Source organism: Ruditapes philippinarum, unplaced genomic scaffold (genome assembly GCF_026571515.1).
Source record: "Ruditapes philippinarum isolate M1 unplaced genomic scaffold, ASM2657151v2 ctg132_1_1_1_1, whole genome shotgun sequence".
Taxonomy (NCBI): domain Eukaryota; kingdom Metazoa; phylum Mollusca; class Bivalvia; order Venerida; family Veneridae; genus Ruditapes; species Ruditapes philippinarum.
This window is the reverse complement of record NW_026860195.1, coordinates 36,937-47,256: the sequence shown is the minus strand read 5'-3', so window position 1 is coordinate 47,256 and position 10,320 is coordinate 36,937. Positions and strand designations below refer to the sequence as shown.

General features: G+C 34.5%; 1 long non-coding RNA gene across 2 annotated transcripts; it reads right to left on the bottom strand.

Moving 5' to 3' along the window:
* Positions 1–2,173: 2,173 nt before the first annotated feature.
* LOC132759177 (uncharacterized) lies at positions 2,174–10,120 on the bottom strand. Of its 2 annotated transcripts, none has more exons than XR_009629675.1 (3): positions 9,967–10,120; positions 4,425–4,595; positions 2,174–2,458 (listed from the first exon to the last, which is right to left on the bottom strand). It is a non-coding gene; the product is annotated as an uncharacterized LOC132759177 (long non-coding RNA). The 2 variants fall into 2 exon arrangements; XR_009629676.1 differs by having other exon boundaries at positions 9,841–9,977.
* Positions 10,121–10,320: the final 200 nt, after the last annotated feature.

The following is a 10,320-nucleotide window of genomic DNA, read 5'->3' as shown; positions in this document are numbered from 1 at the left end:
TTTCCTGTGTCCAAAACCTATTCGGGGAGCATCACCCGGCTCAAACTGGGCTCTTGTTTCTTTTGGTTGCCACAGAAACCAGAGTTTTGCTTGGAATTAAATTCTTTGAACAAGTTTTAAAGTTGACTACCAAAGGAACATTCCTGTGAAGTTTGGATGAAATTGGCTTAGCGGTTTATGAGAAGATGTCGTTTAAAAAAATGTTTACGGACGGGCGCCGGACGAAAAGCAATCACAAAAACTCACCATGTCACTTTGTGACAGGTGAGCTAAAAATAAATAAATTAAACAAGAACCGGTTGAACCGGGTGATGCTCCCCGAGAAGGTTCTGGACACAGGAAAGTATAAAAAAAATGAACAAAGGGCAAAAACTCCAAAATTAGGCAAGGCAGAGTTATGCTTTTTTTGCACTGCACTTCTATTCAATGAGATCTATCTAAAAAAAATCTATAAAGTTTCCTGATGATATCAGAGTTATGTCCCTGGTAAAATTCAAAGTGTAAAAATGAACAAAGGGCAATAACTCCAAAATTAGACCAGGCTTTGTTTAGGTTCTTTAAGCATTGCAGTTCTATCCAATTATATCTAGCTACCTACAAAGTTTCATGTTGATATCTCTAATAGTTTTAAAGTTATGTCTCGGACAAAAGTCAAAAAGTAAAAATAAACAAAGAGCAATTACTTCAAAATAAGGCAAGGCAGAGTAATGATTCTTAAGCACTGCACTTCCATCCAATGAGACCTATCTATCTACAACGTTTCATGTTCAGATATCACTTAATAGTAATGTCCCGGACAAAGTTCAAAGTGTCAAAATGAACAAAGGGCAATAACTCCAAAAGTAGGCAAGACAGTGTTACAGTTCTTGTGCACTGCAAACCTACTTAATGAGATCTATCTACCTACAAAGTTTCATGTTGATACCTCTTATAGTTTTAGAGTTATGTCCCGGACAAAGTTCAAAGTGTGAAAATAAACAAAGGGGAATAATTAAAAAATTAGGCAAGGCAGAGTTATGGTTCTTGTGCACTGCACACCTACTCAATGAGATCTATCTACCTACAAAGTTTCATGTTGATACCTCTTATAGTTTTACAGTTAATGTCTTGGACAAAGTTCAAAGTGTCAAAATAAACAAAGGGGAATAATTCAAAAATTAGGCAAGTCAGAGTTACGGTTCTTGTGCACTGCACACCTACTCTATGAAATCTTTCTACCTACAAAATTTCATGTTGATACCACTTATACTTTTAGAGTTATGTCCCGGGCAAAGTTCAAAGTGTAAAATAAACAAAGGGGGATAATTCAAAAATTAGGCAAGGCAGAGTTATGGTTCTTGTGCACTGCACACCTACAAAGAGATCTATCTACCTACAAAGTTTCATGTTGATACCTCTTATACTTTTAGAGTTATGTCCCGGACAAAGTTCAAAGTGTAAAATAAACAAAGGGGGATAATTAAAAATTAGGCAAGGCAGAGTTACAGTTCTTGTGCACTGCACACCTACTCAATGAGATCTATCTACCTACAAAGTTTCATGTTGATACCTCTTATACTTTTAGAGTTATGTCCCAGACAAAGTTCAAAGTGTAAAATAAACAAAGGGGGATAATTCAAAAATTGGGCAAGGCAGAGTTACGGTTCTTGTGCACTGCACACCTACTCAATGAGATCTATCTACCTACAAAGTTTCATGTTGATACCTCTTATACTTTTAGAGTTATGTCCCGGACAAAGTTCAAAGTGTAAAAATAAACAAAGGGGAATAATTCAAAAATTAGGCAAGGCAGAGTTACGGTTCTTGTGCAATGCACACCTACTCAATGAGATCTATCTACCTACAAAGTTTCATGTTGATATCTCTTGTTGTTTCAAAGTTATGTCCCGGACAAATAAGGGGACGGACGGACGGACGGACGGACAAGGCGGCGACTATAAGCTCCCCCGAAATTTTTTGGGGAGCATAATAAAACAGAACTATGGCATAGTGGATATTACATAAAAACGGCTTGAACAAGTTACATTACAAACTGCATTCACTTTGTATGTTAGAATCATGATACTCTGTATTGTGATACAATCAAAATATTTGATACATTCTCATCATTCAACTATTTTAAAAAAAAAGAAACAAAAAAAACAAGCGATAATATTTGTAAAAGTAAAACTGATCTGATTTATAAAGTCATTTTTATTTCAGGAACAAGATTAAACATCAAACAGAATGGTAACAGTTTTAATTTTTAGGTCCAAAGTTCCTTGGAAGGATCTTGTAGTTTAAGTTTTCTATAATCTTCCTTAAACAAATTACTACGTCCTCTCATTGCATATGCTTCTCTATCCCATTCCCTTTCCAACAAATGGGATAATACCAGAGCGACAGGTATGCCAAGGGTCATGGCTGTCCACGTTTTCCAAAAACGCCCAGCAAACATTAATCTAAGACCAGTCCTCATCTGTAAAGAAATAATATATCAAATATATCTATTACTTTATTTCTCACATTTCAAGCATGTTGTACTGCCCTAAATAAACTAGATAGAACTTTGATAGAAGCTGCCTTTGAAAAATTGGAAAAAATACTTTCAGCGGGATAAAAAACATAAAGAATTCCTAATAAAACCAAGATTGCATTTGTGAAAAAATGCTATGCACATGCATAATTACAAAAGAAAATATTAGGAACAGAAGATTTTGTTTTTGTTTCTATACAAACAAGAATATGTAACAGAGTTACCAATGTCCCCCGCCTCAGGAAAGTTTTATATGAAGCATTTCAAAGATTGAGATATGGATCTCAAACAAGAGGGCCATGATGGCGCTAGATCCCTCACCTGACCCATTGAACTCATCCGAACAATTACCTAGACAAGCATCCTGACCAAGTTTCATAACAAGTGAGTCAAGAATGTGACCACTAGAGTGTTAACAAAGTTTTTCCAAATTTGGGCGGTGTGACCTAGTTTTTCATCCGTGATGAGCCATGTTCGATCTTGACCTAAAAATCATCAAAACAAACCTTCAGACCAATTTACAGGATATTTGGATCAAAACAGTAGCCACTAGAGTGTTAACAAGGTTTTTCTTTTTTATAGCTCCGGTGACCTAGTTTTTCATCAGAGATAACCCATTTTCAAACTCATCCGAGGTATCAACTAGATTAGCATCCTGACCAAGTTTAATGATGACTGAGGCAAAAACGTGACCGCTACAGTGTTAACAAGATTTTTCTATTTTTAGCTCCTGTGACCTAGTTTTTCATCCCAGATGACCATGTTCAAACTCATTCGAGCATAAGCATCCTGACAAAGTTTGATGATGATTCAGGCAAAAATGTAACCGATAGATTGTTAACAAACAAGTGTGGACAGACGATGGACATTCAACAATCCTAAAAGTTCACCCTGACTGAGCAAGCTCAGGTGAGCTAAAAACAAGGGGGCCATTGGCCCAAAATTGCTGACCTGAGGACAGACTGTTATTTGTGTGAAAGCAGTATAAGCTGGTGTTTATTACAAGAATTTGAATAATGTTTGTCACTAGACCAAACTTCATACAAAATGTAATTTTACTTTTACTACATACTTCATCCTAATTTCATAGATGTACAGCAAAAGGAAGAAAGTAGGTCACTAGGTCAAGATATAAGTCATTTGATACCAAATTTCAGTTCCATACCTGAAATTGTGCAAATGGTAAATATGTGATAGCTGTGAATATAAACAAGAGGGCCATGATGGCCCTGAATCATCAACCACATCCGAGCAATGTCTGCATCCTGACCAAATTTGATGACAATGGAGTCAAAAATTTGAACTCTAGTGTTTCCATATCTGGGCAGTGTGACCTAGCTTTTGACCCCAGGTGACCCATATTCAAACTTGACCTAGAAATCATCAAAACAACATTCCTGACTGATTTCCAGGAAATTTGGATCCAAACTGCAGCCATGAGAGTGCAAAGAAGCTTTTTCCTATTTCTAGCTTCTGTGACCTAGTTTTTGACCGGAGATGACCCATATTCAAACTTTACCTACAAATCATCAAAACAACCTTCCTGATCAATATTCAGGATATTTGGATCAAAACTGCAGCCACAAGAGTGTTAACAAGCTTTTTCTATTTTCAGCTCCTGTGACCTAGTTTTTGACTGGAGATGACCCATATGCGAACTTAACCTAGAAATCATCAAAACCACCTTCCTGACAAATTTCCAGAATACTTGGATCAAAACTACAGCCACTAGAATGTTTAAAAGATTTTTCTATTTTTAGCTCCTGTTTACCCAAATGATTGTTGTGTCCAAGTATTAAACAATTGTCAATGTTAAAGTTTCTGGAAGGTAACAACAACCTGACTGTAGCAATAGATCAAAATATTTCTGGGAGAAAGCCAAGCTTAAAAATTATGAATCATATTATACCTTATTCAGTTAAGTTGTGCTCACGTCTTTTATCTTCAAGGTCTTGCTTAAGTCTCGCTAAAGTTTCCTTGCGCTTGTTAATGTCCCAGCGTATGCTTACTACAAGGGCAGTGACAAACAGAGCCGACGGGATGAATGGCTTAATAGAAGAATACAGGCCAGCCATCAAAACTGAAATGAAGAGAATAGTATATTATTTAGATTTCATCATCCAGTTAGATAACATTTGAATGTCAAACACTGGTTAAAACCGACCCATTCAAAATCTATCAGTGCAAAAAAAAATTTATATGAAAAAGTTCATAATTTTTTTTTAATATCTTTTTTTCTTAACAAAAATAATCTGAACCTTTTTGTGTTTAATATCAAGTTTGGTATTACCAAAATGAATGGGAAATGAAGAAAATTGAATTAAAAGCCTATACCAGATATTAAAACAAGTTTCAAATGAAAAATACTGCAGTTCACATTAGGGCTGTCATTGACAATTTTGTATCAATATATCTAGAGACAAATATCGACGATATAATATCTAGAGAAAAATATCGACGATATATCGAATTTAACAGTATATATAATGAAAAACATTCAAATATGTTTTTTCAATTGGAATCATGGTATTATGGCTTATGCATGCTTGTATTAGGCCTAGTCATTACAAATACTAACAAGAACTGTCGGAGGACAGTAACGCTCGACTATTCGAAAATTTGTCACAAGGGTGTTTCATTGAGTATAATAATGCTTACCTATATGAATACATAAAATTGTCCGAAAAGGTACAAACCCTTCAAGTTTCAATACATTCCTTCAGTAGTAATGGATATACAAGCTTACACACAAAAACTTAACCAAGAATTTCTAAGTCGAAAAAGGGGCATAATTATGTAAAAAAGCAAATCAGAGTTATGGGACTTGTGCCAATCATCTAAGATAATCACAGAAAACAAGTGTGTGAAAGTTTCAATCCATTCCCTTAAGTAGTTATGGAGATACCAGCTTACACGCAAAAACTTAACCAAGAATTTCTAAGTCGAAAAAGGGGCATTATTATGTAAAAAAGCAAATCAGAGTTATGGGACTTGTGCCAATCATCTTAGATAATCACAGAGAACAAGTGTGTGAAGTTTCAATCCATTCCCTTCAGTAGTTATGGAGATACCAGCTTACACGCAAAAACTTAACCAAGAATTTCTAAGTCGAAAAAGGGGCATAATTATGTAAAAAAGCAAATCAGAGTTATGGGACTTGTACCAATCATCTTAGATAATCACAGAGAACAAGTGTGTGAAGTTTCAATCCATTCCCATCAGTAGTTATGGAGATACCAGCTTACACGCAAAAACTTAACCAAGAATTTCTAAGTCGAAAAAGGGGCATAATTATGTAAAAAAGCAAATCAGAGTTATGGGACTTGTACCAATCATCTTAGATAATCACAGAGAACAAGTGTGTGAAGTTTCAATCCATTCCCTTCAGTAGTTATGGAGATACCAGCTTACATACAAAAACTTAACCAAGAATTTCTAAGTCGAAAAAGGGGCATAATTATGTAAAAAAGCAAATCAGAGTTATGGGACTTGTGCCAATCATCTTAGATAATCACAGAGAACAAGTGTGTGAAGTTTCAATCCATTCCCTTCAGTAGTTATGGAGATACCAGCTTACATACAAAAACTTAACCACAGGGACGCCGACGCCGACAAATGGGTGACTGCATTAGCTCGATTATTCTGCGAATAGTCGAGCTAAAAACTAACAGAAAGATTGCTTTTTTCTGTTATTTTTGTCACTGACATTTGAAAACAGAGTTTAAAGTTCAAGTTAGCCAAGAAAACTGGAAAAAAGTGACTTCTCTTATTAGGCAAAATAGAGAGGTATATTCACCAACAGAAATAAATAAATTTTAGCTTGTATCGATATTTGAAAGTGTGTATCAATATTGTATCGGATGATGAATATCGATGATATATCAATAACACGATATTCAATGACATGTTTTTGAGAGGTAGGAGGGTTGTAGAGTGGGTGAGTGGGGGGGGGGGGGGGGGGGGGGGGGGGGGGTAGTGACCAATCAACGCGCCTAACACCTATGGATGTTAACTGTCTTGGGAGTGAAATGTCTGTCTACTATCTAACATACTGATATTGGACTAACTTTGCACAGAGGTCGGTCTATTTACCCCCAAGACACCCCAAGATAACCCTGGGACAGAAAGATACACATTTTCAGTCCCAGGATTACCCCAAGACACCCCAAGAAACTTAAATATTGCGTAAGTCAAAGTCACAGGCTTGTCAAATGCTCATTCGAAGATGAAACATCAAAGTAAATTTTAAGTACCCATGCCAAATTTCTTCCAACATAGAATGCTAAAGGTGATTCCGCTTTGTCAGCCATGTTTGTTTTCACCAAATCTGTCCAAAGTGAAAGTAGGCCAAAATTCATATAACAAAAAAGATTACAATGTAAAATGATAAACCATAAATTTGAAAGTACACTTCCAGGTCTATGTTTTAAAGACTATTAAAAACAGAAATAAAAATGATAACAATAAGAATATTTAACTTGAATGTGCTACATTTCAGAAGACCAAGTTTAATCTGTTGTCAAGTTTTATGCACATTTCATGAATGGCAAATTCCAGTTTAAAGTCTGTTTTAGTGCAGACAAATGCTATCAATAATCAATGTCTTGATATCTCTTCTTAACAAAGATTATTTCAAACAATACGATTACGTACAGGTACACTGCCAACTTTTTCAATTTCTGTTTGTAAGTGATCATATCATACATGCCATATCCCCTACCGGGGGATAAAAACCCCCGATTTTCGACCATGTCTCCCGATCTCCCGATGTGGGATCGAAAACCCCCAATTTTCAAAAATTCAACCAACAAAAAAATTTAAGCATCATTTTTACCAATAAACATAATTAAACAATAGACTTAAACAACTTTTACAACTATATATGCCAGAAGTAATATTTCCCCATTAAACAGCAGGATAATTGTATTGTTAGTTACTCCGACACACTTCAGCTGTCAAGGAATAACAAATCATTCATGTATGACAATTCTCCTTTGATAAACCTGTCAATCAGTGTCAGTATTGCAGGTGCTTAACCAATGACAGCGTCCGATACTGAATGTGTGACGTATCAATTTTTGTTGGGATATGTAACCCCGCCTTGAGTTTGTTGTCGGCATTGGGTCTTTGAAGTTGATAAGTGCAGATAAAAAAATAATGATCAGGCAATAGAAACTCAAAGAATCACAGATTAGCAATGTTTGAAACTATTATTTTTTATATTATGTATTTCTTATTATGTAACTGTGATCTATGTTGTTGCAAAAATAATATAAACTAGCTTTGTCTCACGGTAACCAACAAACAGGAGGGATTGACAGAGGTAAAATCCGTTTCAATCAGATAAATAATAAATAATACCTGTTTTAACACCCAAAGGGCCAAAATAATTAGGTCCAATTATTATCCAGTAGTCAGTACACTCCAAACAACCTCTACACAACCCTTCATCAATTACACAGTTTACATTAGTCCTAATTATAAGACCTATACGTAACCTATTTCATATTTATCATTCATTAATCTGATATTTTACATTTTTCATTTTCTATGTTACGTTAGGTCTTAACAGATCTTTGCAAAATCGTGTAGCAAAAAAATTGACATTAGACATCGATTTAGATCTAATGAATTTAAACAATTAAAACAGCGTGTATTTACATTAATTTTGACCTATTTATGAACAAAACTAAAAAATAAATACCTTTTAACAAAATAATTGAACTGTCACATCCGAAAAGTCATGATTAAATCCTCTCATTTAATTAAATTCCTTGTACAGCCGATATACAAATGGCCGCCATACAGTGCGCGAAATCTGATTGGCTAATTCAAATGCAAGCGTTTAAATGAGTCCAGAAGTTTCTAACAGAATATTTTTTCAACGAAATAATTGCCCATGCACCGTCAGTGTGTTTCGAATATATTTTTCCGTTTAAAAAATTGGAATCAATCTGTAAAACGCTTTACTTAACCAGTATGGCCGATGAGCAAAATAGACTGATATTTATATTTTATTTTTGATTGATAAGTACATTGTTTGAAAGTTTTTGTTAATGATAGACCATGCAATTGAAAGAACAGAAGATAAGCTTTTGAATAAAGCTTGAAAGGCAAGTCAACAGACATTTTTTTAATTTTTCAAAATGCTACGCGTTTATGAGCAATAACTATTAGACGTCAGGCTTGACCATCATAAAACTATAACAAGCCTGTAACGTCTAATCTATTGGACTAAGTTTACATGTACATACAGGTATCAAGTGACGTAGCGTCTAGACTCCCTACTTCCATATATGGTAAGCATGATGCAATCGATGTGTGTTAACAAAGTGAGGTGTGAAGTACATAATGACCTGAGTAAACTGGATTAAGATTTGTGTCAGATTTTTTTTTTACTGTTTATGAAGTGTCAACGGAAAATTTTTAAGGCAGCATTTTTTTATTTCATCTTTCTATGCTACAAAAATTCTCTGTGAAAATGTTGATACCTTTCATTTAAAGAGAAAAATCTTTACCTTTCATTTAAAGAGAAACAACTTTGGCTGTTAAAGTATATTTATTTGAATGATTTTGAATGCATCATTTGTACTAAACTGATTCAATATATATCTGATATAAAAATGTATTTTATATGATATACATGCAATTAATTATGTTTGTTTTACAGGGATTCTTATTTTCTTTACATCAAATATTTACAGTACCTATGTTTATTTGCAATTGTTTACATATTATTCCTTCACAGTCATGTATGTTAAAACTTGAAAATATCAAATGATCTTGTAGAAATGTTAATTTTCATAATAAAATGGGGGAAATTTAATTATACATGTATGTTTGCATTGTTGTACAATTACGACTGGTTTGTGCTTGCTTAAAAATCCCCCTACTTTTGGTCCAAATCCCCCTATCTGGGTGGCTTGAAATATGGCATGTCAATTCATATAAATTCTGAAAAACTTTATAGTAATTTTCTCCTTAAAATTTTTATTTACTAAACAATCTATATCCTAATATATGTTTTAAATAGAGGGCCGAGTTGACCCGTGCCGAGTTGGTTTAGGGCCGAGTTGACACTTTACATTTTACCATACATTGTGAGCTTTTATATGGTAGACAGACGTTTCACACCAAGACGGTTCACACCAAGACGTTTCACTCCCTTTTTATACCAAGTGTATTACAGCATAATTATAAATGTTAGTAATATCAGTATCACGTTTCGAAATGTACAAAAATTTGGACCGAAAAGTATGTGGTCCGAAATGTGCATAACTCGAAGACTTTCAGCAACGGCGGAGTAACCTATAGCAATAACTTACTCCAAATAATCTCACCAGTGGAATATGAAAATGTCAGTTTAACACAAGCTTCTAAATATTAACAAACTTCTTATGTAATCAACAAAGTAGCAAGCTATCACATCCTTTCATAACACACCAACTTACCAATGTCAAACTAGTCTGGATTACCTGCCCTTTTCTGCACTTTTGTGACTGGTTTTGGGTTGATCCTTTCCGCGGATATTTACCGCTTAAATCTCTATTATTTTGTTTAAGAACAACATATATTGTGTATATAGTTAATATATATACATTGTATATATTGTTTGGTTTTATTAACCTGTCAATTCCATACTAATTACACGGTCAATGCACACAATATATTAATCTTCGAAAGATTTTCGGTAATTTCCGTGAGATGTACTCAGTGAGATTTGATTAAATATAGTTTGTGCCTATGGAGAAATTATACTGAGCGGTATAGCGGAATAGGGTAAGCTACAGATTAATGATTTCTTT